This window comes from Hyperolius riggenbachi, chromosome 5 (assembly GCF_040937935.1).
Source record: "Hyperolius riggenbachi isolate aHypRig1 chromosome 5, aHypRig1.pri, whole genome shotgun sequence".
NCBI classification, from domain to species: domain Eukaryota; kingdom Metazoa; phylum Chordata; class Amphibia; order Anura; family Hyperoliidae; genus Hyperolius; species Hyperolius riggenbachi.
Genome location: NC_090650.1, coordinates 217,045,493 through 217,064,624, shown reverse-complemented (window position 1 = coordinate 217,064,624; position 19,132 = coordinate 217,045,493).

The following is a 19,132-nucleotide window of genomic DNA, read 5'->3' as shown; positions in this document are numbered from 1 at the left end:
CGCTTCAGACTCACTTTAACTACCTGAAGACCGCTCCACACCCATGGGCGTGGCCGCGGTGGCTGCCCCAGGACCGCCTAACGCCGATTGGCATCAGGTCCTGGAGCCGGATACTGAAGGAGATCGCAGGCAGGGTGCGCGCATCTCCTTCTCGGGGGGGCTATTGCCGCTCGGGAGACTGTTAGATGGCGTGATCGCCGTCTGTTTACATAGTACAGCACTGCGATCAGCAGCAGCGCTGTACTGGGGACAGCCGTGTGACACAGCTGCCCCCCTGGGGGACAAGAGAGCAATCGGCTCTCATAGGCAGAAGCCTATGACAGCTGATCGCGTGATTGGCTGGCTGGGGAAGGGAGGGAGGGGATTTCTGAAAACAAAACAAAACACAAAATTAGTAAAAAAAAGTACAAAAACATTAACATAAATATTTATTTAAAAATAATAAAATAAACACAAGGGGGGCGATCAGACCCCACCAACAGAGAGCTCTGTTGGTGGGGCAAAAAAGGGGGGGGAGAATCACTCGTGTGCTATGTTGTGCGGCCCTGCAGCTTGGCCTTAAAGCTGCAGTGGCCAATTATGAAAACATCAGCCTGGTCTTTAGGGGGGTTTTCCACTGTGGTCCTCAAGTGGTTAAGGTGGGCATCAGAGGAGATAATTGAATGTACCTGGTTTGAAATTAGAATACTTGTTACCATAGGTCGATGAACTTTTGTTTAGGATGAATTGGAGTCACAGGGCACCACCAAGAACATTACCCTCTTTTTACAGAACTTCCCCACAAAAGAATAGCTAATGCAAACAGCTAGAAGCAAAACTGCAATACATGTCATTTTGAAGCATGCAGGATCCAGTTTTATTTAGATTTGCTCTCAAAACAGTTAATTAAAGACCTAACGTCAATACTAGGTACTACAAAAGTATATTACAAATGGAGCTTTCCTTTCCATCACGTTTCTTTTCAATTATTCCCAATTAGCATTATCCACAGTACAGGAAGGCATCTTTCTTAGGGCATTCTGGGAACAAATATTAGACATAGTCCAACACCAATATGGGTTTCAAAGCACCTGAGACAAATATAAATGTAATGTATCCTCTTATAACTCTCCAGCACATATTTGTACTGAAAAATAACTGCATCATTTCATTGGAAAACAGAGCATGTTTCACTGAATACAAGAATGCCTACTTATGGAACTGTTCTCTTTCCTTGATGTGTTATTATAACCTCGTAAAATTTACTGGCATCAGCTTAATTACATAGTGGCCCAGGTTGGTAGACAGAGGTTAATAATTCATAGTTTACCTGGGCTTTATAAAATTTATGAGAAGCAATAAGAACGATGAATGGTAAAGCTGGCCTATAATTCATTCATTAAAATAGGTCTGTACTTCCCTACAGACATAAATGTATACAATCCACTGATAACAGCTTAAATACATGATTCCGCAGATTGAAGGCTAGAGGTTTGATCCTCCACACATCAACTGGGCCTTATAAATTTTATGAGTAACAAGAGACAATACAGCTAATAAATACTTTCAATACAGGTCTTAAAGGAAAACTTAAGTCAAATAAAAAAAATGACATTTACTCACCTGGGGCATCCCTCAGCACCCCGAAGCTGGATGGTGCCCTCGCAGCCCCGCTCCGATCGTCCTGTCCCCGCCGGCGGCTACTTCCGGTTCGGCGACAGCCGCCGACAGGCTGGGAACGCGGCTGATTTTCCGCGTTCCCAGCCGCTGCTATCACCCTCTATGCTGCTATAGCGTATATATAGACGCTATAGCAGCATAGAGGGTGATAGCAGCGGCTGGGAACGCGGAAAATCAGCCGCGTTCCCAGCCTGTCGGCGGCTGTCGCCGAACCGGAAGTAGCCGCCGGCGGGGACAGGACGATCGGAGCGGGGCTGCGAGGGCACCATCCAGCTTCGGGGTGCTGAGGGATGCCCCAGGTGAGTAAATGTCATTTTTTTTATTTGACTTAAGTTTTCCTTTAAAGAGACAACAGCAGCTGATGGCACTAAAGCATAAATACACAATACCTTTTCTATGCATTTGTCAGAGGAGTGTTCAGAGGGACACAGAGAACAAGGAATTCACTAAAAAGGGGATACAGATAAAACAATACTGATAGAATATAGATACAAAATGTAGAAAGGGAGGTTACAGGTTACAGAAATAATTGTCATATTCCACCTAAAATGATTATGCCTGAGGTAGAGTAATATTGATACTTTAATAACCACCAGATTATGAAAATGCTGGACCACTCCAAAACTGAAAATGCTCCACATTTTAGGAATATTTGGTTATTTTGTAACATACATTTTGAAGGGTTTTAAAGTGGATCCAAGATAAACTGTTACACATTTCATAATTGAAATATATTTTATAGGGCATTCCTCAAGCCAAATACTTTTTTTTGTTTTCATGCACTAATTCCCTATAAACTAAAGAAGCCACGCCCACAGCTCCTCAAGTGCCTATGCATTCTGAGTCCCATGCAGCTGGTGCTCATGGGAGCTCAGTCTACGGAGGAGGAGGCTTTTCCCAAAGGAGTAGGAGGAGGCGTTACCAGACGAAAGCTGCTGAGATTTCAGTGGCAAGGGGGTGGAGAGGGTAGGAGAGAGGAGGAGAGGGGAGTTTTCACAGTCTGAAGGGTGGAGATACAGAGCAGCTTGGCTGTGTAATGATGACAAGCAGAATATAGCTGCTCTCATCTGATCACAGGAAAAAATAATCATATACTGTTGAAGCTGTCTGTAGCTAGATTTACTGTGTAAACCATCTAAACTTTAGATAAGATATATAGACAAGATACTTGTTATAGTTAGTTTTTCATATCGGATCTGCTTTAAGGTTAATAACAAGTATTTACAGATAGTTAACCTACATAAAAACTGAATTTTGACAGATTTAAGCAGAAATCTATTGGGCATCAACCAAACCGCAAGTATTGTAGTCGACGCATCGTAAAATTATGGACCATTATTACCTCACTGCCCTGTACCCTTTGCACTGAAAAAAATTAATGAATTTGGATGTTCAAGCAAAAGATTACTGACAAATTCAATCAAAGTGATACAACCAGTCAGAAATTGATCAAAAATATCAATGCATGTACAACCAACTTATTGCTGAAGATGGTGTTTATGTGTTTCGTTAGTTTTTAGTTCTTCTTATAGTACCGTAACATTTTTGCTTAAGGATGATGCTCAAGCTTCTGAGATTAGATGCTCCCTGTAAGTGGCATCTTTCTTTCAGGTTATTTCAACATTTTTACTCAACTCTATCTGCATTGTTTATAGTTGTGTATAGATCTTAAAGAGTTGTCCCATTACCGAGCCTCTCCCTTTATAAGTTACGTGTTGTAGGCTTTGCCAGAAATCATTTACAGAATATGATGGTTTTTCCCTGGACTGGCCCAGGTGTTGGTGTTTATAAAATTCTGTTTGCAAACAGAATAAAAAAAACAAAACTTATTGCTGAAGACAACCAGCTGAGTTTACTCCTCAAACCAGGTGCGACAGATTATATTCCAACCTTAAAAAAGTGGCTTAGCCAATTTACAGAAGTGGATGAGTGTTGATGAAGGCTGACACTAAATATTGTCAAAACTGAGATTCAAATCATAGGAGGTCAGCATCCAACAACTCTACCCACAAACATCACCACTGAAAGTAAGGAGCTCAGATCTAAACATATTTAACAACATGCACAGCTATTTTGAAGGCGTAATTTATTTTTAAAAACTGGAAACATCTGCATCAGTGAACTGGATGAGCTTTGTAAGTCTACAGTACAACCAAACACCAGTAGCAGGGATATGATTTTAACACAAACCAGGAGGAGATGAATTAGCTTGTTAATTCCTGAACTGTGAGCCCAGTGGTGAGGCTTTTGCAAACTGTGAAGTGGTGAGAGCTAATAACCTACTTCTATTGCATATATTGTAAAATTTGAGCCATTGAAGTTCAGGGTCTGGGAGTTTGTGACTGTATGAAGCTGAGAACGATTCACCTCTAATTGTATACATTTGGGGTACCTGTATGGTGAAGAGATTTGGAAAAAGATTGTCTGTAGGTGGATGTCTGTTTAGAGCTTATTTGACTCCCATCTTGGAACTTTTAACTTGATGTTGTAGCATTGCTGGATACATTGAGCGCACATTGAAGGGCTTGCAGAAGAATAAGGAGAAACTCATTCATCTTTATAAATATTATTTTTTTGTATGGGGTATTTGTAACATTTCTGAACATAAAAGAAAATGTGTGACCTTTAATAGTGCATCCCCACAGCAGTGACAATTCATAAAAGTGCAGCACTATTTAGAGATTACTATGTGTGTATAATGCCACATGTAGTCTGCTGCAATTTTGGATATATTTAAGTATAGGGACTCTTTAATTATAGATGTTGAAATTGTTTCTGGTACTTGCTTGTTACAGAGTTAAGATATGAAGAATTGCTTTTTACATTTACAACATTTTCTGAACAGAGAAGTTAAAAAAATGGGATGTTGTCAGTTTAAATCAGTATGCTGATGAGGGAATCATACCTGCAAGATTAAGCTGGAATTTACATTAAATGAAGATGTTAAAGAGGAAGAAGAGAACAAAAAATATATAGCTTTTTTTTTTTACTGAATGCGGATTAGAAGTTATGAGATTTATTGCTAAAAGTAGGCAGTTAAAACTGCAGAAAAAAAGAGTAGAGTAGAAAGAAAAAAAAAAGGTTAAATTGGTCTCATTTAAAAACGTAAAGGCTGTTGTAGCAAAAAATGTCAGAGAAATGTACAAACAAACAGTAGGAGGATATTTATTCTATAAAGATTAAAAAGTTTAATATGTACAAAAAACTAAAGAAACATAAAATTGTGGACATATATTCAGATAAAAAATAGAACAAGGAAAATAATGTGCGAATGAAAAAAACTACAGGGCCATTTATGAGCTATTCGGTACCCGAGATGAAGCAACTTGTGTTACCCCCTGCAATACCACAACCCTAAAAAGGACCCTCTGCTGCCTCTGAAGAAGCGGGTCTTCCCGTGAAACAGCTGTAAGGCTAGATTTTGTATGTATCACTGAAGGTGTCGGAAGTATAATAAATAGGTGACTTTTTCAGCGATTGATGCCCGGATACATTTTTTCTTTCTTGACCCTAAAAAGGACACTGGCACCTGTCTATAATTTGGGCACCGTCATAGACTATGGAGAATTGAAGCTGTGACTCACCAAGTACATAATTTAGGTACCCAAACAATGTACAAGGAGGCAGAAGTGGAGGAGAGTGAGGGACCTTTTGGCAGTGTGGTGTGTCTCGTGCACAAAGGACAGCCAGCAGCTTAAATATGGGAGAAAGCAGTTCCATAAATAGCTCTATGCCTAAAAGCATGTCTGCAAACTGAGTTTAAGTCCAAAAATTAGTTTTATCATTGAGGTGTAAAAGGTTGAATACCCAGATTGAACTCTTGAAGAGGAGAAAGACTGGAGAGGCAGAGGGCTTCCTGTAAAGGTTCCAACAGCGCTTTTGACCCTTATAATCTTGAGTCCCAACCTTTGGTGAGTTACCAGCCATTTGGGTGTGGTGTAGGCTTTCTCTTACCGCTGGCCCCGCTTGGCCGTGGAATAGCAAGCACAAGTTTATTGAATTGGACACAAACCAATCATCATCATCATAATTCTGGACTGTTTACCTAAAACCTTTGTGCAATATTGTGTTTATTTGTGTATGTCTAAATGTTTCTGAAAGTTCACTGGTCCGCTGCAGCTAATGGTCAGGCATTTATTATGAGCTGGCCCTTTGCTGCACTTCCGTTAACCATACATTACCAAGTCACTCTTCACACTCAGTATCACACATAGAAACATTAAAAATACTCCATAATTTACTAAACAGGCAAGACAGGCAAACTTCAATGACATGCAGATCTTACCAAAAAGTGGCAGATCTCAATGAAATGCAGATATTATCAAAAATAGGAATGCAGATATTACCGATGATAAGCATATAATACAAATCTTTACCAGATATCAATTATAATCAGACAGATATTAGTGACAAGAAGATAATATGAATCACAGGCAAGTAATACATGTGACAGATAGATGGTTATAAGTAGATTTGAGTAGCGGGCGGGTAGTGATAGGGTGTATCTATTGGCAGGCAGTCTACAATGATCTGTGATTGCCCCGGTAATCAAGATATTTGTTTTTTCTCCTCACCTGCCAGAATTGTCCTTTTGTCCCTTTTAGTTGCACAGGTTTTTTTGTAATTTGATTTCCAGCTTTGATTTTCCAAAACCAATTGTAAGGTACAATTGCAATTAGTTGAACACTATGGCTCATATCCTATAAACTTTTCTTCTGAGTTTTCTCCAAGGAGAAACTTTTAAACCTTACCAATGCAATATCATTAAAGCTCTCAGCATGCAAGAAAATACTCAAAATAGGTTTCATACAGTATAACTTTTTTATATTACTTTTTTTTAAAAACCTATTTTTAGTACTTGTTCAATTGCTAAGTGCTGAAAAGTTATTTTCAGATAAGATGAAAAATTATCTTCTAGGAGAAAACTACGGAGAAAAACTTATTTGCATAAGAGCTTCTGGCCCATATGCAATTAACTTTTTCTCATGAGTTTTCTCCTAAGTGATATTTTCAAACTTGTCAATAACATGCCAATCAACAGCAAGTAAGATAATATATCAAATAGTTCTGATACTACTTTTCCACCTACTTGTTGGTAAATTTCAATTGAAACATGCTGAAAAGTTCAGGAGAAAACGTTAACTGCATATGGGCCTACATGTACTATCTCTGAAATATGAGGTTATTAGAAACCCTTAAAACATGTGTAACTAGAACCACAGGGCAGGACCCTTTGCTACTCATTTCTAATCACAACAAGCAAATTCACCTCAGCAGATAGGGGTAAGTTGGGACAAATCACTGAGAAAACAACATAGCTGCAGGGTATCAGGCAAATCGGACGCATGCAGGTTATGGACAAAGCGGGTGCCGTAATACACTTTAATTGAAAATATCGGCAAGCTGGCACCAAAAGGGAAATTCGGGCGCCACGCAATGCCCGATAATTATTATTGCGGGTTTTTTCTGTGTTGTTAAGCCAGTGATTAAAGGGAAAATTGAGCGCAGGTGGCACCCGGTAATTATAGTTTTTTTCTTTTCAATGTTTGCACCGGAGGGGAAGTCTTAGGGTTAGGCACCACCAGGGGAGTCTTAGGTTTAGGCACCACCAGGGGGGGGAGTCTTAGGTTTAGGCACCACCGGGGGTCTTAAGTTTAGGCACCACAAGGGGTGGTCTTAGGGTTAGGCCCCACCGGTGGGTTAGGGTTAGGCATAGGTAGTGGAGGGTTCTGTGTGAGAGTAAGGTTAGGTTTAGCTGCATCAAAATATTGTAACAAAAATTAACACTTTAAATAGTAGACTATCAGTACATTTACGGATATTCTACTATTGGCACTGTTCCTGTGCCCGGTTTCTATGGCACCCATAATTCACGTACATTATCTGCTGAGTTCAGAGTAACTGAATCAGCTGCTAAAAGCTGTGATTTCCTAATCCCAACTTCCGCCTCCTAGGTGGAGCAAAGCCACATATTAGTCAAATATTATGATCATTAGTGTTCATGCCAACATTAACCCAGTGAATGGTGAGCTGGTTTGGCACATCTGTCTGAAAGTCTGGTTGCAATATTGGGAAAATGGCTGTTTTTTGTTTTTTTTTCAGTTGACATGCAGAATTATTCTACAATGCAACTGAGCACTGTGAACTAGCCCTTAGTACATGGGAGAAAAGCAATTTATCATGCACTTTGATCTTCGAAATGCATGTCCTATAAGTATGTGTATACATGGCTTTTACATTTTCACAATTTTCAAGATAGTGGTCCTTTAATCCTTGCTATGTATAGAGGGGTTGTTTTTTTCTTGAATAAAGCAGAGCTTTACTTTAAGTATAGTGATAATACTAGATTTTGGACGGTGTGTTTCAGATGTTAATTTTAACTACTAATTTTGCTAACCACTGTCTGCAGATCTTAAGAATAATAGCCTCCCAAAGCTCAGAACTAAACAGTAAAGTGCAGGGCTATACATAAAAATACAGCAACTTTAATCACAGCAGTATAGCATATTTAATTTCCGAAGAACACCCCCTCCAAATTTCTGCAATCATAACATTACATCACTAAATTGAACACAAGTACCACAGGGAGAAGAGGACAAGTGCCATTAGTAAAATTTAGCCGCAGAATAATAATAGAACAAGTGTAGCAGAAAACACTTTTCTTTTGGGCTGGCAAGAACATTTTATATTGTTGAAGAAAATGAGTTTTTAGAATAGCTGCAGCAGAAAATATTCCCATTGATTTTTAACTGTTGTTCTGCAAGTGCTTTATGTCTATAATTTTTGAAGGATCAGCAGATTTTTAAATTAAAACTATTGCTCTATTTTTCCTGAGTAAGAAGACATCTCTACCCTTTATTGTTCTCAACAGCCTAATGAATATCAATTGTGTGAAATGTTCACTGAGGTCATTGCTATGTATAAGTAATGCAGCGAAAGCCAAGGGAATTTGAGAAATGCAAATACGTAAGAATGTGCTCCTTAGGAGCACCGATACAGCAGGACCACTTCAACCTTCAAAATATTAACTGGTGCAAAGTGCTGACTCTGTAACCAACATTATTGTCATCTAAGCTAGCAGAAAAAACACTGACAGACATCATTTCGACAGACATATGGATATAATAACTAGGAAAAATCACATAAGAGGACTGCAATATATACAATGCAAAAAAAAACACAGCTTTTTAATGACTGAAATGGGGAAGATGCAGCACATACATATCAGTGAAAAATAAAATAAAAAACAAATACCCTTTCACTGCCCAAAAAAGCATTTTATAATTTTATTACTAACACCATGAATGTTCATTTAACTGAAAATTGTATATAGGAATTAAAACTGCATATGTATATCTGTACCTGCATTATCACAGACAAATTAAATTCCCCATCAGATGACTGTATGGTTTGTTTGCATAATGCACCCATATCCATTTAATGCTCTTTCCTGATGCATATCATAATGGGACCAACTTTGCAAAATTATATTCGGTTGCAAAAATGGGGGATATTAGCTTATAAAATGGACTGCATGAAGCAAAATTTTGTACTGGACCATTTCAGCAGTATTGAGGTTCCATCTGTAGAAATGATCCCTACTTTACCTGTTGACCGGTATAGGTAGAGTAGGGACCATTTTGAGGGAACCTTGATGCTGATGAAATGGTCCTGTATAGAATGTTGTTGCATGCACCCCATTTTGTAAGGTAGGAGTTTTTATTGCAGAGTTCCACCTTAATGTGAGTGTGTCTTGAGTGGAAAAGGTTTATGATTGTATGTAAATTGACCAATCCCCTCAGCACCTGCCTTCCCCTTAACCTATTGCTGACCGTTTCACGCCGATTGGCGTGAACGCGGCGTCAGCCCCAGGCCCACTCCACGCCAATTGGCGTGAAGTCCCGGGCTGGGTTTTGTAGGAGATCGCGCAAGCCAATGCGCACGCATCTTCACTTGAATGACGGATCGCCGCTAGGAGACTGTTAGACAGCAAAACCGCCATCTATTTACTGTATACAGCACTGCGATCCACGGCAGCGCTGTACTGTGCGACTGTCTCCCTGAGAGTGTCAGGAGCGATCTGCTGTCATAGGCTGATGCCTATGACAGCTGATCGCTATGATTGGCTGGCAGGGGGGAGGGAGGGGTTTGAAAAAAATAAAAAAAATAAATAGTAAAATTTATTTACAAAAAGGAAATAAATATTTGTATAAAAATAAATAAACATGCTGGGAGTGATCAGAGCCCACCAACAGAAAGCTCTGTTGGTGGGCAGAAAAGGGGGGGGGGTCACTTGTGTGCTGAGTTGTACAGCCCTGCAGCAAGCCCTTAAAGCTGCAGTGGCCTAATTTGTAAAAAATGGCCTGGTCATTAGGGGGGTTTAATACCATGGTCCTTAAGTGGTTAAAACTCTGGTCCCTAGCAAGATGAGCATGGCTTCCCTTGTTTTGGAATTTGACAACGAATAATAAAATATATGAGGGAAATATAAGTCAGTAGTGCAAAGACAGAGACCAGATGAGGATTACTTAGAGGGTATAGGATTATGATTATCATTAACCTATTTTAGTTCCTGGACGTAGAAACTACGTCCAGGAACCATGCGCGCTACCGCGCGATCCCGCGGCCGATCGTTCGTTAGCCAGGCAATCAGTGAATCGGGCTATGGTGTCCGATCACTGATTCCTCTCCCCCGCTGAAAAAGCGACAGCTTCTCTCGGAAGCTGCGCCTTTTCTGGCTGTTACCTCCCCATGCGTCTCTCTAAGCGTATGTTACGCTTAGAGTGACGTCATGTAAACAAACTCATGGCCGCCATCTTGTGGCCAAAAAGTAATACTACAACTAAAAGTAAAATAAAAATAAAAATCAACACACATTTACATTATAAACCTATTGTTTACATCCCACCCTCCCAAAACTACCCAAATAAAATGTTTAATATAAAAAAAAACCATTACAATAAAAAAAAACATGTAAATAATTACTTAAAGGTCTAAACTTTTTAAATATCAATGTAAAGATGAAATATTTCTATATTTTTTTATTTTAAACTTGTAAATAGTGATGGATGCAAAACTGAAAAAATGCACCTTTATTTCCAAATAAAATATCGTCGCCATACATTGTGATAGGGACATAATTTGAATGGTGTAATAACCGGGACATATGGGCAAATACAATACGTGAGTTTTAATTATGGAGGCATGTATTATTTTAAAACTATAATGGCTGAAAACTGAGAAATAATGAATTGTTTCAGGTTTTTTCTTATTCTTCCTGTTAAAATGCATTTACAGTAAAGTGGCTCTTAGCAAAATGTACCCCCCCCCCCCCCCCCCCCCCCAAAGAAAGCCTAATTAGTGGCAGGAAAAAAAAGATAAAAATCAGTTCATTGTGATAAGTAGTGATAAAGTTATAGGCTAATGAATGGGAGGTGAACATTTCTCAAGTGAAAACGACGGAACGCGAATGGGTTAAAGGGAACCAGAGATGAACGATTCACACAAAATAAACATATCAGTTGATAGCTTGTAAAGAATAAATGCTCTACCTAATAATTTCGCCACTCTGGTGTGCCTTTTTGAGTGTTTTTTATCCATTATTGCTCCAGGAAATATCCAATATGGCCACCGGCTCATACCTGTTCTGCTTCCGGGTTATGAGTTGTTCTGGATGTGCTGTCTAGCCTCTATGAGACTATAGACAAGCAGGGCTGCTGCAGCCTTTCATCTGTCTGCTTTCATTATTCTGGTATGCTGTGTGGCTGCCTGTAGGAAGTGTCTCTTATAGAAATGAAACTGCATACAGTAGATAATGACTGGCTGCACACTGCACACAGATACACTTGTGTGTGTCAGAGCTTCTTTCTCGGCAGCAGCAGCCCCTCCCAGCTCTGAGTATGAAATCTGAGCCAGGAGGGGGCAGGCTTGGGCTTGAAAAGACTCCACAGAAGAGTGACTCAGCTATAATGATTCCAGGTCAAACATAGACTGAATCAGTCGGTGGATTCTTATCACAGTTGATAACATAGATTTGACTGAGAAGCAGGGTAGGTGTTTACTGTCATGTCCCCACTGATAAATGTAATAAAATACATGAGGGTGCTTCGTCTCTGGTTCTCTTTAAGTATTTATATAGCGCCGTCATCTTCCGCAGCGCTGTACAGAGTATATTGTTTTGTCACTTAACTGTCCCTCAGAGGAGCGCACAATCTAATCCCTACTATAGTCATATATCTATGTATCATGTAGTGTATGTATCATAGTCTAAGACCATTTTTTTAGGGGGAATCCAATTAATTTATCTGTATGTTTTTGGGATGTGGGAGAAAACTGGAGTGCCCAGAGGAACCCCACGCAGACATGAGGAGAACATACAAACTCTGTGCATATAGTGCCCTTCCTGGAATTCAAATCAGGGACCCAGCACTGCAAGGTGAGAGAGCTAACTACTATGCCACCATGCTGAAGATGAATAGGCACAGAGAGGCTGAAAGTTTTCAAAGTCTGGGGTCAGCTTCTAGCAGGTAAGGTATGCTCAGCAATGGAAGGCTTCATGGAAAATGAAATCCACCTTAAATCTCAGCCATTCAAATCTGTATGTTTTAATGGGTGGAAGAAAGTAGTGAATGAAACTCCTCTGAATTTTGGGTCCTGTCCGTGCACATATATACGTGGAACGGTGCAGAGATCTGAAACTAAGCCTGGAGCAGCTTGGGTGCTCTCAGAACAGATTAATAATGATCAGACCAATAATAAAAATAGCTAGTTATGAACTAGAGATTAACAGATTATTGGGGAAACTTGCTATGAGAAAGTAAGAAACAATACTTGCCATAAATTATGAAGAATTTTGCCATAAATTATGAAAAATTTTAATAATAAATTGGAGTGTTTTTTTTTGCAAAGATTCCTTTCCGGAAAGAGTTGCATTTTTGTCAGTTATTAAACCTATATTATGATTATGTTCTATGTGCATCCCTGGGGTCAATTCAATTGGGTAGGGGGGTACTTGAAGTTGTCACAATAATTAATTAAGTCATGTTTTGTAAAAATAAGAAAAAAAATAACACATAAAAGAACAAATCTGAGTAAGTATTTTTAGCCAAATAAAAGCATAAGAAATGGTCTGGAATGCATTCATACACAATTAAGAAATTCACTTAACAGAGTCTTTTTACACAATATTTTTGCAGAAGAAAAGACCAAAAAATCAATTGTGATGGTCATACTTGCTGTTGGAAAAGAGGCTTGAAAAGGACACGTCTTATTGTCTCTCTCTTTCTCTCTTTTTGATTGAGCTGATCTTGCTGACTGAACACATGGGGAGTTTTCACCAACTGTTTATTTCAAGATTTGATTAGAAAGTTTAGTTATTACAACAAAAGTGTTTTTTTCACTTTCTATTTCACTCAGTTGAAATTTCTGTTGGATATTGAAAAACAATCAGCTGCCTTCCAAACAATTTTCTTCAGATTTCCATTTGATGTGAAAGGCTGAAAGGACACCTTGCCTGGCTATACCACACGTCACAAGCTATTCTAGAGTGTGAATATTTCCAGTCTACCTTGTTTGTTTCCTGCTATGTAAAAAAGGAATTGAACGCAATCAAAGAAATCCCATCCATTATTAAAATTGTCATATCTATGACGGCAGTCTAAAAAAATTGCAGAACTAAGTGTTCAAATTGGAATATGTGCGAGTCCCTTCACTTGATAGAAGCGACAAAGGGACATTTGATGCAGTCAATAGATTCTTTCTAAAAGAATATGCAAAATTACATATCTGGACAGGCAGAACTAATAAGAAAACGGGAAATGTCTCTCTGGTGTGCTTTGGTCTTGCTAAATTTGTGTCATGTGCCTCGGTAAGAAAAATGACGTGCTGGCTCAGAGCCAGGCTTATGGAAGATTTTATTAGACAGAAGGGATCTGAGTCAGTAAGTATAATCAATGGAGAACGGAGAACTCAAACCATTCTACATGCTTAAATGATAAATGCAGGGTTGGTCTAGCACGGAAGCATTTTTAATCAAGAGATATGCCCAGAAGTGCTGTAATGCCCAATATCTGTAATCATTAGCAAAGCAACAGTGAGTCATGTTTTTCCCAAGATAGGCTTAGAATCGGAAATCTTTCAGAAAACTCATTTTCCTAGAATTCAAAAATCTTTATAGTATTCAAATATTAGTAATAGTATATACAGAAAAACCCTAATGTTTTAATGTTCTCTTCTCCGTTCATCAAAAGATGCACTTGAAAGTAAAAAACCTGCAAGGTATAGTGAGGGATTTTCTAAAAGACATGTACATGTAGTATATGCTGTCCACATCTGTGCAATGCTAGATTCAAATGACCAATGTACAAACCGGCATAACTACTATACGACTGCATCAAGCCAATGGACGTGATTGCGGCGGAAGCCCCAGGACCGCCTAACGCCAATTGGCATCAAGTCCTGGGGCAAGGATTTGCAGGAGGTCGCGCGCGCCGATGCGATCGCATCTCCGCTTGGATGATTGAGCTCTGCTCCGTTATCAGTCTCCCAGCGGCGATCACCTCTATGAGACTGTTACTGTGTACAGCGCTGCGATCCACAGCAGCGCTGTGCTAGCTGTCCCCCTCATAGTGTCAGAAGCAATCCGCTGTCATAGGCTGATGCCTATGACAGACGATACCTGTGATTGGCTGACGGGGGGAAGGAGGGGTGGGTAGGAAATAGAAAAATAGTAATATTTATTTAAAAAAAAATCTATATTTATAAATAAACAAACATCCTAAGAGCGATCACAGCCCATCTACAAAAAGCTCTGTTGGTGAACATAAAAATGTGTGTTTGTGGGGGGGGGGAAATCACTTGTGTGCTGAATTGTACGGCCCTGCAGTGGCCTAAATAGCAAAAAATAGCCTGGTCATTGTGCTGCCGATCGCTCCGATCTGTTCTGGAGCCTGGACGCCATCACTAACACAGGGTATCTGCACTTGACTCTGTTTATAACCAACCAGTTGGGAAGACTATCAGCGGTACCATGAGTTCTCAACACAAGTTGGCACTGCAAGCTGGTACCAGCAAGTTTCATCTAACTGTTGATGTGCCTGTTGCTGGTGATATCTGAACACATAAGGCTCTATGTTCTGTTTGTCTACAAGCAGGAAGTGTACTACCTAAGGACTACACCAAGTTTGTGCCTGCCACATGTAATTAGATCATGCAATCAATGTCATAATATTGATCTCTAGTCTTGGACTTCACGTGCAACCGGTTGCTGTTTATTGCCAGAAAAAGGCCATGGTGTGCGTCTGGTGGTGGGTAATTTAGTGCGACACTACATGTGTGGTGGCAGAGCAGGATTTGTATAGGCTTATGCTGGAGGATCCATACCAGCAATCACCTTATCATGTGTGGATTGATCTCAATAGGAGAAGCACACTCCCAGCAATTGTTTTCAATGTTTTTTAACACAGTTGATGTGTCACAACATCCACCGCTTTGTACTATTTTGTTGGTTACGTTTGTATTGTTAGAAGCAGTCAGTATGCTTGATACCGAATTCTGAGTATATTTACCAAATCATACTGGTCTCTAATTGGGTGTGTGCTGAAAACCAATTGGTGGCCGCTTTTTTGTTCATCTATTTCTCATCGTAAGTTACCGTACATTAAGAATGTTCTAAGTACAATATCCCTTTAAGAGAAATAATCTGTTCCTCTCTTGGCAATTGCTGACTGTGCAATCCAGAAATCAACATTGTATATCTTAGGATAGGCTGCATTACTGGAGGCCATAGTAAAAGTGAATTTCTATATGCATATAAAATGATCAAAACTAAAATAGTTCACAGCTTTCCAGGTCAGATTGTCCACATGGCAGGGCCCCCAATCAGCCTGTCTTATGCACTCTACTAATCAGTCTCTTTTTCTTTTGCAGGACCTGATTCAATTTCAAGCGTTAAAAAGCTCACTTCCTTTTCCTAAAACCTCTGCATTGCATGCAGTTTACCAGCTGATTCAGTGGTTATTTTAGACCTTGTGAGAGCTGTGTGATTTCAAATCACTTCATACATAAAACTAATCAACCTGAGAATTAGGAATGTGTTTTTAGGCATATTGCTGGGTGATTTCAATTGCTTTTGCTGAGCTGTCTACAGCACTACTCATCAAGTATTGCTTCAATGCTTCATTAGCTCTTATATTTTTCTCTAACTTTATACTTCATCCCCTCTTTTCTCAATCACTGAGCCAACCAGCATGGAGTATCTACCACTTGAACAGTACCAGTAAGAATGGTTGATGACATGGACGGGTTCTGCATCAAGGTAGCATTGATCTTTTTTCCTCAGCAGAAAGTATTTGTCAGCTCATTGGGCCAGTGGGAAATAACAGTGTGAGTTTCAAAGATAGATTGCTGGGGTTTCCTGTGAAATCCCTATAGTGGAAGAGAATAGTCTGTACCTCTCGGTGTTACAAGCCATACTCCATAGAGCCAAATTAATCCATGCCATGGAGGATCAAACAATCTGAAACAGTCTGTATGCATGTTGGATTATTATGGCTCTGTACAAATTAACAAGATGACACATCATTGCATTCCAGCGGTTCTCGAGGTGTGTTTAGCTTCTAAGGGTAACAATGGTTAATTTGCATATATTCAGCGTTGATGCACTGGGAGACATCTCACGCTCACTCCAACCGGAATTATCGCAAATTCTTTCTGTTTTAAGAAAGCAAACTTTTGTTTTTCTTTGTGGAAGAGAATAGAAAGAGATCCCAGGCAAAAAGCATCTTTGAATTCTTTGCCATGGTTTCTCACTGGTCCACTGATCTGACCAATGAGAAAAAAACATTGAGGAGTACAATCAGTTGGAATTAGATGTTGATTATGAAAATCTCTCTTTTATTTTAAGAAAAGCTACTTTTATTAAAGTATTTTTTTTTATGTTACAGGATGAAATGTGTAGGGTGGAGCTAAGAAACACATGCATGGCAGTGTGGGATTTTGCCGTACAGAGGTGACGGCCATTTCAGAGGCCATTTGTGGAGATCATTATTGCCTATTTCCCTGTGAGTTGTAAGTGAATTCCTATTTTTTAGTAATAATTGAAGGTGTATGTCACTATATTGGTACTTTCTCTTGTAAGGAATCCTTTAGCCAAAGTAGTAAGGTAGAGAGGAGCACACATATATAATACACAAGAAACAGAATGGTGAGCACAACTGCATAGGGAAGGGAAACCCAGGCCCAATGGTGGCAATCCCCAGATTGTATGGTGAGTCACCCATGGTGGTTCCACATAATAAGTATAAAGCACTATTGCACTTTATTTTCTATTACCCTAAGGTGTTATCGAAATGCCTGGAGTTCCTTTGTGAAATGGATGGTTCTATACCTAAAGGGTATGGGCACTTACTCCATAACAAGCGCTGCTTAAAGAGAAGACATGTTAGACATTTTTTTCTCACTTTTTGCAGGAATAGGTATAAGGTACTGCTGTACCCCATACACATTTTAAACCCTAGGAAGCGAGATGGCAGAAAATATCCAACATAAGTCACCTCCCTCCTTGATCTCCACAGCTGTAAAGGTAGTCCCTGAGCATGAGTTGGGGATGAGCCCCCTTGCTCTTGCCATGGACAAGAGGGCTTTGGAAGGGAGATTCTGCTCGCTTTTGAAGAGCCTTCCATGCCATAAGCCATGCGGTCTGTGTGGTATTGTTCTGATGACGGTAGCCCATGCAGGACAGCACAGCCATTCTGGCAACACCAGCATACATGAGGGTCAGTGGGTTAAAGGAGGCTTGTGTTGGTGGAGGGGAGACAATCTAATTTATTTTTAGATTGTTTGTTTTTTGTTAACAATGAAAATCATTAGTCATTTGGACACAAAAAAAGCACCATTTGGAGCTAAGTAATATGTCTAATCACCTGTATAGAGCAGGTGCTAGGTGTACTGCTCATCTGCTTTAATTTTTATAGTAAGCAATATCTCCTCATATTCCAATAACTGGATCAGGAGGAAAGGCCATTGGAACAAGAAAAAGTCCCTCAAGTGACTTTTTGCACAGCCAATCGAGCTAATTATTATCAGCCGGTATTGATTTGGCGACTGAATCGTGAAAACAGAAATTTGAATGTGTTAGACAATCACTACCTCTTTTTGCCAACAACTGTTGTAATTTAATCAGGCTCTTAGCCTGTTTTACTTTTTTCACTGCAGTCTTTCTGTCACTGGTCCCCAGGCTGTGGTTTATGTGCATTACACTCTCAGGGTAGAATTTTCCGTGTAAGCGTTTCTTTCCAGGACGTAATCATTACTTAGTAGCATCCCGCTTTACTCACCATCCCACAATTATGCTTTTGAGTTCAATGATTTTAATTTTACCCTTGTCTGTGTATGGCTGGCAATAACGGGAGGCTAATATTTCAAGTTAAAATACACCTATTAGCAAATAAAAATCCAGGCATTGGATTTGAAGCAAGCAACATTATACAAATGGCAGAAAATGTGGGGTACAGTGGCCTAACATCCATGTTGCAGGGTTCCCAACTTCCTCAGAGGCCGGTAATAGTGGTGCTCAAATACCCCTTTTCAAAATTCGAGTTAGGTCGAATTCGAATAGTAAATTATTCGAGATCAGTCGAATATTCGAGTCGAATAATTTTTACTATTCGATTCGACCTCGGAATTCGAGCTCACTATTCGAGTCGGTATTCGAGCTCATTATTCGAGCTGACTATTCGAAATGGCCTTAAATAGCTTCCAACACTTGTTTTGAGGGTGAATGATGCAAGAAACCTCTTTTTTTCCAAGTAACAACAGCAAGTGATTATGTGGGGATGTTCCTTTAAAAAAAAAAAGTTGAAAAGAGAAGTTGTGTCCAGAAATTTGTTCAGTACTGTATATACTTCTTCTTCTTCTTCTTTATCTTCTATATCTTCTTCTTCTTCTTCTTCTTCTTCTTCTTCTATATCTTCTTCTTCTATATCTTCTTCTTCTATATCTTCTTCTATATCTTCTTCTTCTTCTTTTATATTGTCTTCTTCTTCTTCTTCATCATCATCATCTTCTTCTTCTTCATCTTCTTTTTCTTCATCTTCTTCATCTTCTTCTTCATCTTCTTCATCTTCTTCTTCATCTTCTTCATCTTCTTCTTCTTCTTCTTCTTCTTCTTCATCTTCTTCATCTTCAACTTCTTCATCTTCTTCTTCATCTTCTTCATCTTCTTCTTCTTCTTCTTCTTCATCTTCTTCATCTTCTTCTTCTTCATCTTCTTCTTCTTCTTCATCTTCTTCATCTTCTTCTTCTTCATCATCTTCTTCTTCTTCTTCATCTTCTTCATCTTCTTCTTCTTCATCATCTTCATCTTCTTCTTCATCTTCTTCTTCTTCATCATCTTCATCTTCTTCTTCTTCATCTTCTTCATCATCTTCATCTTCTTCATCTTCTTCTTCTTCTTCTTCATCTTCTTCATCTTCTT